Source organism: Chrysochloris asiatica, unplaced genomic scaffold, assembly GCF_000296735.1.
Source record: "Chrysochloris asiatica unplaced genomic scaffold, ChrAsi1.0 scaffold00391, whole genome shotgun sequence".
NCBI classification, from domain to species: Eukaryota; Metazoa; Chordata; class Mammalia; order Afrosoricida; family Chrysochloridae; genus Chrysochloris; species Chrysochloris asiatica.
Window position 1 is genome coordinate 305,356 of NW_006408909.1, and position 9,666 is coordinate 315,021.

Here is a 9,666-nt window from a genome sequence, read left to right on the forward strand (position 1 = left end):
GACTGCTAATCTCATATTCAGCAGTTCAAAACTACCAGTTGTTCCATGGGAGAAAGACTTTCTGCTTCTCTAAAGATTTACAGCCTCAGAAACACTATACAGGGTCACTATGAGTCAGAATCGACTCCCCGGCACATAACAACAAAAACCTACTACACAGAGTGAAGTAGAAAACCTGAACAGACCTATAACAAAAGAAAATACTGATCAAGTCATCAAAAAACTCCTAACAACAAAAAAAAGCCCAGGCCCAGATGACTTTACTGGTGAATCCTTCAAAACATTCAGAAAGGAGCTGACACAAATTTTACTCAAACTATTCCAGCATACAGAAAAAGATGGAAAACTTCCTAATACATTTTATGAAGCAAGCATAATCCTCATACCAAAACAAGGAAAGGACAGCACTAAAAAAGGAAATTATTGACTAGTATGCCTCATGAGCATAGATGCAAAAATTCTCAACAAAATCCTAGCCAATAGATATTAATAACATATCAAAAAAAAATAATACATCATGACCAAGTGGGATTCATACCATGGATGTAAGGATGGTTCAATAATAGAAAAACAATCAACTTAATCCACCATATAAATAAAAAAGGAAAAGAACCACATGATCATATTGATTGATGCAGAAAAGGCATTTGACAAAATTCAACACTCATTCTTGATAAAAACACTCAACAAAGTAGGAATTAAAAGGAAATTCCTCAGCATAATTAAGAGCACATATACAAAACCAAAAGCCAATATCATTCCCAACGAAGAGATACTGAAAGCATTCCCTTTGCAAACAGGAACCAGACCAGGATGGCCTTTATCACCATTCATATTCAATAGTGTGTTGGAAGTCTTAGCCGTAGCTATAAGGCAAGGAAGGGACATTAAGGCATCTAGATTAACAAAGAAGTAAAACTCTCTTTATATGCAGATGATACAATCCTGTACATAGAAAATCCCAAGGACTTAGCAAGAAAATTACTGGAACTTATTGGAAGATTCAGCGAAGTGACAGGGTATATGATCAACATACAAAAATCAGTTGGATTTCTTTATACTAATAATGACAGTGCTGAAAAAGAAATTAGGAAAACAGTATCCTTCACAATAGCCTCCCAAAGGATAAGATAATTGGGAATAAATCTAACTAAAGAAACAAAATACATGAAAAAAAAACCCCTACAAAATACTACTATAAATAACCAAAAGAGATTTACAAAAATGAAAGAATATACTATATTCATGGATAGGAAGATTTAAGATTGTGAAAATGTCAATACCACCTAAAGCAATCTACAGATATAATGCAATCCCCATCCAGATTCCAACATCATTCTTTTAAGAGATGGGAAAAAACAATCATGAGCTTTATACGGAAAGGAAAGTGACCTCAGATAAGCAAAACACTGATATAATTTTGCAAGACCAATGACTTCTTCATTGCAAATACCTCTTTTTAAACAACATAAAAGACGACTATACATATGGACCTTACCAGATGGAATACACAAAAATCAAATTGACTATATCTGTGGAAAGACATGGTGGAAAAGCTCCCTATCATTAGACCAGATTCATTGAACATTCTTCTCTTTGGTCTAAGATATGGGAATTCAACTGTATGGCCTATAGAATTTTCCAGAAATACTCCAGGAGGGGGTCCCAGTGTAGTTAGAATTCAACATGTCCTCACACTCTAGGGTCAGTGAGGAAAGCAGTACTCTGACCAGAAAAACATTGTTGGCCACTGTACATCTGTACTTTCTTTGGTGTGCAAGGACCTAAGACAGTGGTCCATTTTAATTTTATTCTCCAGTGTTGCCTGGGTCAAAGAAGCTCTTTAATAGATTAAAGAGTTAGAATTAAAGAGTCAAAGGGGCTTGGATATTTAAATGTGTGATATTTCTGTCTCCTTTTGGCCACAACATTCTGCTTGCACATTTGCTTCATCACGTAACAGTTTTGGTTCAGACATTAAAACGATCCTGTGAAATAGATAAGTTTATGTGTTTAAGCTTTCTGCATGTCTTATATGACTTAATGGTATGCCAAATATATAAAAGACACTGTTTTGTTTCTCTCTCTGCCTTAAATTTCTTGCAAAAACTTCCACCTTTTCTGTCTAGTGGAGCACATCTCACTGCACTGAGGTTATGCTGCTGGGTGGTTAATGAACCTTTTGTGAAACCATAATAAACTTGTTAAAATTAACTTTGTCAGAATATGTATTTTTTTTAACAATGTCTCCTCATCCAGCCTCATATGCATGGCAGTGGCAAGTAGATCCCAGACTGGTGTGTGGTCACCAAAGATTACAGGATCAAAGAATGGTGTATCAGAGGCTGGGGAAGATAAGCAATCAAATCTCAATGCCACCAGTTCTATCTTTGTGACCTTGACCTATTTATTCAAACTCCTCCAGCTTTAGACAACTAGTGTCCTCACTGTATTGTTGAGAAAGTTAACTGAGCACAGAAATTACTCATGGTGGTAGGTCACAGCCCTACCTAACCTTCCTCCTCTTCTCCTGCGGGGTAGACCTGAAACTCATATAGGTCTTGAAGAAGCTGGCTGAAGTCTCTGTGGTACAGGGAACTGTGCCTGCATGCAAATGCAGGACCTGGGTAATGCAAATAGTGCTTTGCTACCAACCAACAGGTTGGAGGTTCCAGTTTACATAGAAAGAAGCATGGAATATTTTGAGTATTTTTAATATTTTCTGCACTTTACTTCTTACCATGAAATCGAGATTTTATTTTGAAGCCAGCATTTTTACTTTGTTTATCTATCATGTCATTAGATAAAAATTTAAAAATGTTATTTCTGATGGCTGTATAACCTTAATTGGGATGCATAGACACACTCCTAGGAATCTCTGGGGGTTGCAAACAGTTGGCACATTCAACAGCTAACTGGAAGGTTAGAGGTCTGAGTTCATTCAGAGGCACTTTGGGAAAAAGGCCTGGTGCTCTACTTCCAAAAAAATAAGCTACTGAAACTGCTGTGGAGCACAGTTCTACTCTGACACACATGGGGTCACCATAAACCAGAGCTGACTGAGCAGCAACTGATTTAATTGATCCGTAGTGGGAATTTTGAGGCCTAATTTTAAGGAACAGTCTTCAGCGTTTTGACTCATTTTAAAATGATAGTGTGGAAGCAAAAGGTCCCTCATGGCAATAAACTATGACTTTGGCCCATCTCTTCAGCTTAAATACTTGGACAGTCTGATTTATAAAAGGATGTTAAAAAGATTTTTTTTTGTCATAGAAACCAGAGTAAATGCAAGCCTGAGTTTACAACTATGGTTCCTAAAGTCAACATTTTTGTATTTTAGCAACACGATCACACACTCTGCTAATTTAACAGTAGTCAATGGATACTGGGCATTTGTAAATATTAACCAAGCTACACAGTGAACAGTAACTACTACATATTTAAATCAGCAGTGAGTTTTGTGACAAGTCAACAAAATAGAAGTTCTAACAATACTTGGTAATTATGACCCACATCCTGGTAGTATTTACATAGGAGTCAAGATATGTACAAGAAGGGAAGGGACAGTATTATTTAACTTAAAAAAACTCCCACACATCTGAAGTCCAAAGACATGTATTAAATGTCAAAGGTGCTTCAAGTACTGTGAAATGACCAAATCACATTATACTATATGTAAATATGTTGTTGTTAGATGCCATCAAGCTGGTTCCAACTTATAGTGACCCTGTGCACAACAGAATGAAACACTGCTCAATTCTGTGCATTCCTCACAATCATTGTTGCTGTCATCACATCAATCCATCTCATTATGGAGGGGGAGGGGTCTTCTTCTTTTTTGTGGATCCTCTATTTTACAAAGCATGATGTTCTTCTCCAGGGACTGGCCCTTTCTAACAACATGTCCAAAGTACAAGAGACAAAGTTTGATCATCTTAACTTCTAAGGAGCATTCCAGCCTCACTTCTTCCAAGACAGATTTGCTTGTTCTTCTGGTAGCCCATAGTACTTTCAATATTCTTTTCCAACACCTTAATTCAAATGCACGGATTCTTCTGAAATCTTTACTCATCGTCCAACGTTTACATGCATATGAGGCTGTGAAAATACCATGGCTTGGGTTAGGTGCACCTTAGTTCTCAAACTGACATCTTTGCTCTTGAACATTTTAATGAGGTCTTGGGCAGTAGATTTGCTTAATGCAATATGTTGTTTGGCTTCTTGGCTGTTGCTTTCATAAGTGTTCATTGTAGATACAAGCAAAATGAAGTATTTGACAACCTCAATCTTTTCTCCATTTATCATGGTGTTATTTATTTGTCCACCTGTAAAGATTATAACTTTCTTTACATTGAAGTGCAATCCACAGTGAAGGCTACAGTCTTTAATCTTCATCAGTAAATATTTCAAGTCCTCTTCACCTCCAGCAGCGTAGTAGTTACGAATTGGATTGTGAACCGCCAGATCAGCAGTTCGAAACTACCAGCTGTTCCGCGGGAGAAAGATGAGGCTTTCTGTTCCCGTAAAGATTTACAGCCTCGGAAACCCTGTACAGGGTCACTATGAGTCGGAATCGACTCCACGGCACATAATAACAACAACAACAACTTCACCTCCAGCATGCAAGGTTGTTTCATCTGCATGTTGCAAGTTGTTAATAAGTCTTCCTCTGATCCTGATGCCATGTTCTTTTTCATATAATCCAGTTTCTTGGACTTCTTTGCTAACCATACATATTGAATAAGTATGGTAAAAAGATACAACCCTGGCGCATACCTTCTTGGTTTTAAACCATTCAGTATCTCCTTGTTCTGTTAGAAGAACTGACACCACAGTACAACAAACTGACAGATAAGTGGTAGATGTGTTCGGATAAACTATATGCGTAATGTTGTGGTGTAATGAATTGTTTCATATGTATCTTCTAGCCTTAGTCTTTGTAATTTCCACCAAGTAATTCTTTCCCTGATGGGTCTAAGTTAGAGAAGGTGGGAGAAGATGCTGATTCATTTGTGATGGTTAGCAGAGTTGTGATTGTAAAAACTTGAAACTCTAACGTGTGTAAAATGATCCATCTCAAAAGCAGGAATGGGGATCTCACTACCATCAAAGAAGAAGATCCAGGAGTGCAGCATGACCCAGATATCCCTGTGCATGGAACCTCATCAACCCAGGGACAGAAAGCTATGACACCAGAGGAGTGGCAGAGGAGCAGCAGCAACAGAATCAAGAGCCAAAGCACAAGACAGAGCATGGGCTTCCCAGCTCATGGAGCAAGTGGAGCTGAGTAACTTTGGCCAGGAGGCTTGCTTGCAGAGTGGAGTGCCTCCAAGGATTAAATTGGGGAAGCTAGGTTTGCTGACCCCCAAAGCTAGAGCTAAGTGTCTTCAGGCTAAGGTTTATGGTGAAGTGGTGTGCCCTGTGAATATTTATCAGCAGCCTTAAAATAACTTTGTAACATTGCTGAGTGGGGATAGGCCAGGTCAAGGGACTGAGGGCCAGAAAGAGTCCTGCCTGTGGGCATGGCTGAGGAGAGGCTATCCTGACAGAGAGAACTCTGCCCTGAGCATTTTATGATTCTGCACTGAAGCATGTGAACTTCTCTAATAAGCCCCATAATCATGTTTCTGAGTTCTGTGTGGTCACTGTAAGGAATTATCATACCCAGCTGTGGAGTACAGATGCTAATGGAGGGATGGTTGCTGCCAATTTTGCAAGTGTATGTAAGTATAAATGGTGATAATTTTTTGCAAAAATAGAATGATCACTTACAGTAGTCTGAAATTAAAAGGGCATTTGCTTTTCCAGTAAGCATTTGTCCAGGGATAAAGCTCAGAAGGCAGGAAGGAACAGGAAAGAAGCAAGGATGGAAACAGGAAACACAAGGAAGTGTGAAGAGTGCTGTTTCATTGTGGGGATCATAATCATTGTCACAAGTCACAATGTGAATGAATTGTTGAAGAGAAAACCAATTTGCTTTGTTACCTTCACTCAGATCACAATAAAAAGTTTTTAAAAGACTATTAAAGAATTAGACTGATGAAGGCACCCGCTTCCTTGAACAAAATCAAAATGGTGTCAGTTTAGCAACAACAACAGCCAACCCCCAGGGCAATGGAAAGGGTTGTCCAGGAGCTCAGGCCAACAAGGCCAAAGCCTTTCAAGGCCCACTTAAGGAAAGGCCAGCAGTCCCACCATGGAATTGTGCAGAAAAACACTCTTTCAGCCACTGAATATGAGATCACCGCACAACTAGAGTTGGTTTCTTTCAGTGGTGGAGAATCAACTCTGTCTGATTTTTTCCCCTATCATCACGATTACATTCTTCAGTAGGTTACGGATATATTTTCAGAGAGGATATATAAAGAGTGAATCTTTTACCTGACCAGGATAACATGCTAAATCATTCCAATAATTAACACTGGGGAGGGAGGTCATGCTTGGTTTCACTGAGGACAAAGAACATGCTTGGGAGTCTAGGACTTTGGCAGGGATCCGAGAAGTCTGGATCTGGAGAGAACCCTTAGGCAGTCCTAGGAAAGAGAGAGGTTGTGCCAATAGGCCAAGCCAATTTTTCATTGTTGGATTAAGGGATGATATGGGATGACTCTGTGGGGGCCTCTGCAGGTGGTTATTCGCTTTGTGAGTTTGAGAGCTGGTCTCAGTTACAGTCCCTTGGAGTTCAGGGTATTTTCCAATTAACCTGGTTCAGGAGTTCCTGGATAGTACAAAAGGTTACACGATCAGCTACTAAGCAGAAGAAAGGCCTGGTGATCTACTTCTGAAAAACCAGTTACTGAAAAACCTATGGAGCACAATTCTACTCTGATACACATGGGGCGGCCACAAAAAGGGGGTCAACTCGACAGTAACAGGCTACCTTTGACCAAGACATGGAACTCCCTTCACCTACCTCTTAACAATCAGTCTTGGTTCTCAAATGCTTCCTGAGCCACCTCTCTAAGTCCTTTAGTGACAGGTGAAGGTGGCATCATAACCCCTCTTGTATTCCTGACAAGGCAGAAAAGCTGGGTGATTACATAACATTTTCCAAGTTCACAAAGCCTGGCAGGGGGCAGAGCTGAGCTTGCCCAGGGTCCTTCCTTGTAGTTCACTGTTCTTCCCACCACTTCACCACCCACTCACTTAGTTCCACCAGAGTAGATTGGAAAATCCCAAAATAGTTATTTGGAAGCTACCAGAAAAATGTCACAAAAATATGAAATGGGCTAGTTCTCTAGGCTGAGGGCATTTGACTGTACCATTATCATCTTGCTTGCATTTACTTTGGGGGTTAGTTCAGGTCCTTACCTGGCCACCTCTGTCTGAGATGGGTACCACCCAGGGCATGCAGGCTTGGTCAATCTGGATTGGTGTAGGGCTCCTGTCTAGCCCTGGACTCCCTTCCATCCAGGCCAGGGTCTTTGGCTACCTCGGATCTGTATCTGGGTGACCATCCTTTGAACATGACTAAGAGGCATCCCTGCCCTGTACACCACTGCACAGGCAGCATCCACAGGTCATGACGTTATGTTGGTAATTAGACCTTCATCTTCCTGCTTCATTTTTCACACCACCAGTTGCTGCAAATTGACTTAAACTCATGACCAACCCAGGTGAGTCAGAGTAGAACTATGCTCCATAGGGTATTCAATGGCTGATTTTTTCTGAAAGCAGACCACCACACCTTTCTTACAAGGTGCCTGTGAGTAGACTAGAATTCCCAATCTTTCAGTTATCAGTTGAACTCTTACTGTTTGTGGCACTCAGGGACTCATCTAGTAGCTCTCAAACGACTTCAGGCATCAGCATCCCCTGGTAGGCCTAAAGCCCAGGGTGCTAAGCCCACCATCAGAGTCTGACTCAGCATGGCTGGAATGGGCCCAAGAATGGGCACTCCCAACAAGCTCCCAGGGGATGCTGATGCTGCAACTTCAGAATCAGCCTTGGGAACTGTCCTTCCAGGTCAGTTGGTTTCAGCTGGCTGCACAGCAAAGTCACCCAAAGGGCAGAAGACACAGGGAGGAATGCAAGAACCAAAGTGAATAGAGACAGATACTGTTAACTGATGATGCATGAAGGGGAGTGTAATCATTGCAATGAAATGAAGTCTATAATTTCTAGACTGTAAAACTGATGATCTGCTCTGTAAACCTGCACTCAATTCACAATAAAAAGGTGAGAAAATAAATAAATAAACCAATGATGCCAGCCCAGCCCACGGTAGTCAAACATGCAGAACCACTGGGTATGAAGAGCTGGAGGACCTTCGGCCCAACTTTGTTCAATTAGACTTTGCTGTTTTGGATAGATCAAATAAAGCATAATTCTTTTTGTAGCATTGGAAGGTAATGCATTATTAATGTGGTTAGGGAATCATTGAGTGATTCCAGTAACAGAAAAGTTGGCAGTTCAAACTGACCCAGAGGTACCTTGGAAATAAGGCTTGGTGATCTGCTTCTGAAAGGTGTCATCCTAGAAAACCTTATGGAGCACAATTCTACTATGCACACATGGGGATGCCATGAGTTACAATTGACTGTACAACCTGATGTTGTTGTCAGGTGCCATCGAGTCGGAACCGACTCATAGCGACCCCATGCACAGCAGAACGAAACAATCTCCGATCCTGGGCCAACCTCACTACCGCTGCCACAACCGAGTCCATCAATGATGCCACCTGGCTGATCCATCTCATTGGGGGTCTTCCTCTTTTTCTCTGACCCTCCACCCTACCCAGCATGACATCCTTCTCCAGCGATTGTTTCCTCCGGACAATATGTCCAAAGTAGGAGATAACCTTATAATCAAAGGTTAATCTTTGGTTATTCTGTTTCAAATTCTTTTGTATGTAAACAGAAGGAATCTCTGGATTTGGTGACCTAAGGTGGAGCATGGTAGGCTAGGGGAGGGGGCAGAAAACCTGAGGAAGAAGACAACGATTTGCCTTTGGTGGCTCGGGACTTAGAAGATAGATGATTACACTAGAAAACAACTCAACGCCTGCTCTGAGACACAATGATAGGCTGGAGAGACTGTGGATGGCAGACCAGTCCTGAGCATTTCTGAGCTCTGGCTTGCTGGACCAGATGTGGACCAGGCAACAACTTGCAGATAGCCAGGGGTCAGTCAAGGTAGAGCAATCTGACCTCAGCCCCGGAGCACAGACAACAAAACTTCCTCTCCTCAGAACGAGGACAGCAGAAGTAACAACATAGTTGGAAGTTTAGAGAGAGAAGGTATTCCGTTCTATTTCTTTCAGTCTTGCTCTAAGTTACCTATGTTGTGCTTTTCCATCACAGGATACATCACAGCTACAATGCTATACCTGTCTGTGTGACCTTTTCATGCACATTTCCCTGAGGGAAGGAGGATGTATGTTTTTGTCCATTGTTTTATCCTGGCACATAACATTATCCCATGAGTACTTTGTGAATGAATGGATGTTATGGAATAATGTTGGAATTTTAATACAGAATTTGTAGGTTTTTTTTTTTTTTTTTCAGTTTTTTTTTTAAAGGAGCAACTATCACAGCATCTGAAAGTAGTTTTATGTACAGATTCACAAACACACACCCCTTGCCATTTCCTGGCTTTCTTCCCTGGTCAGGTCTGGCAGCAGTCCTAGTCTAGTATAGGACAGTCACATGACTTCAGGGCTCAGAG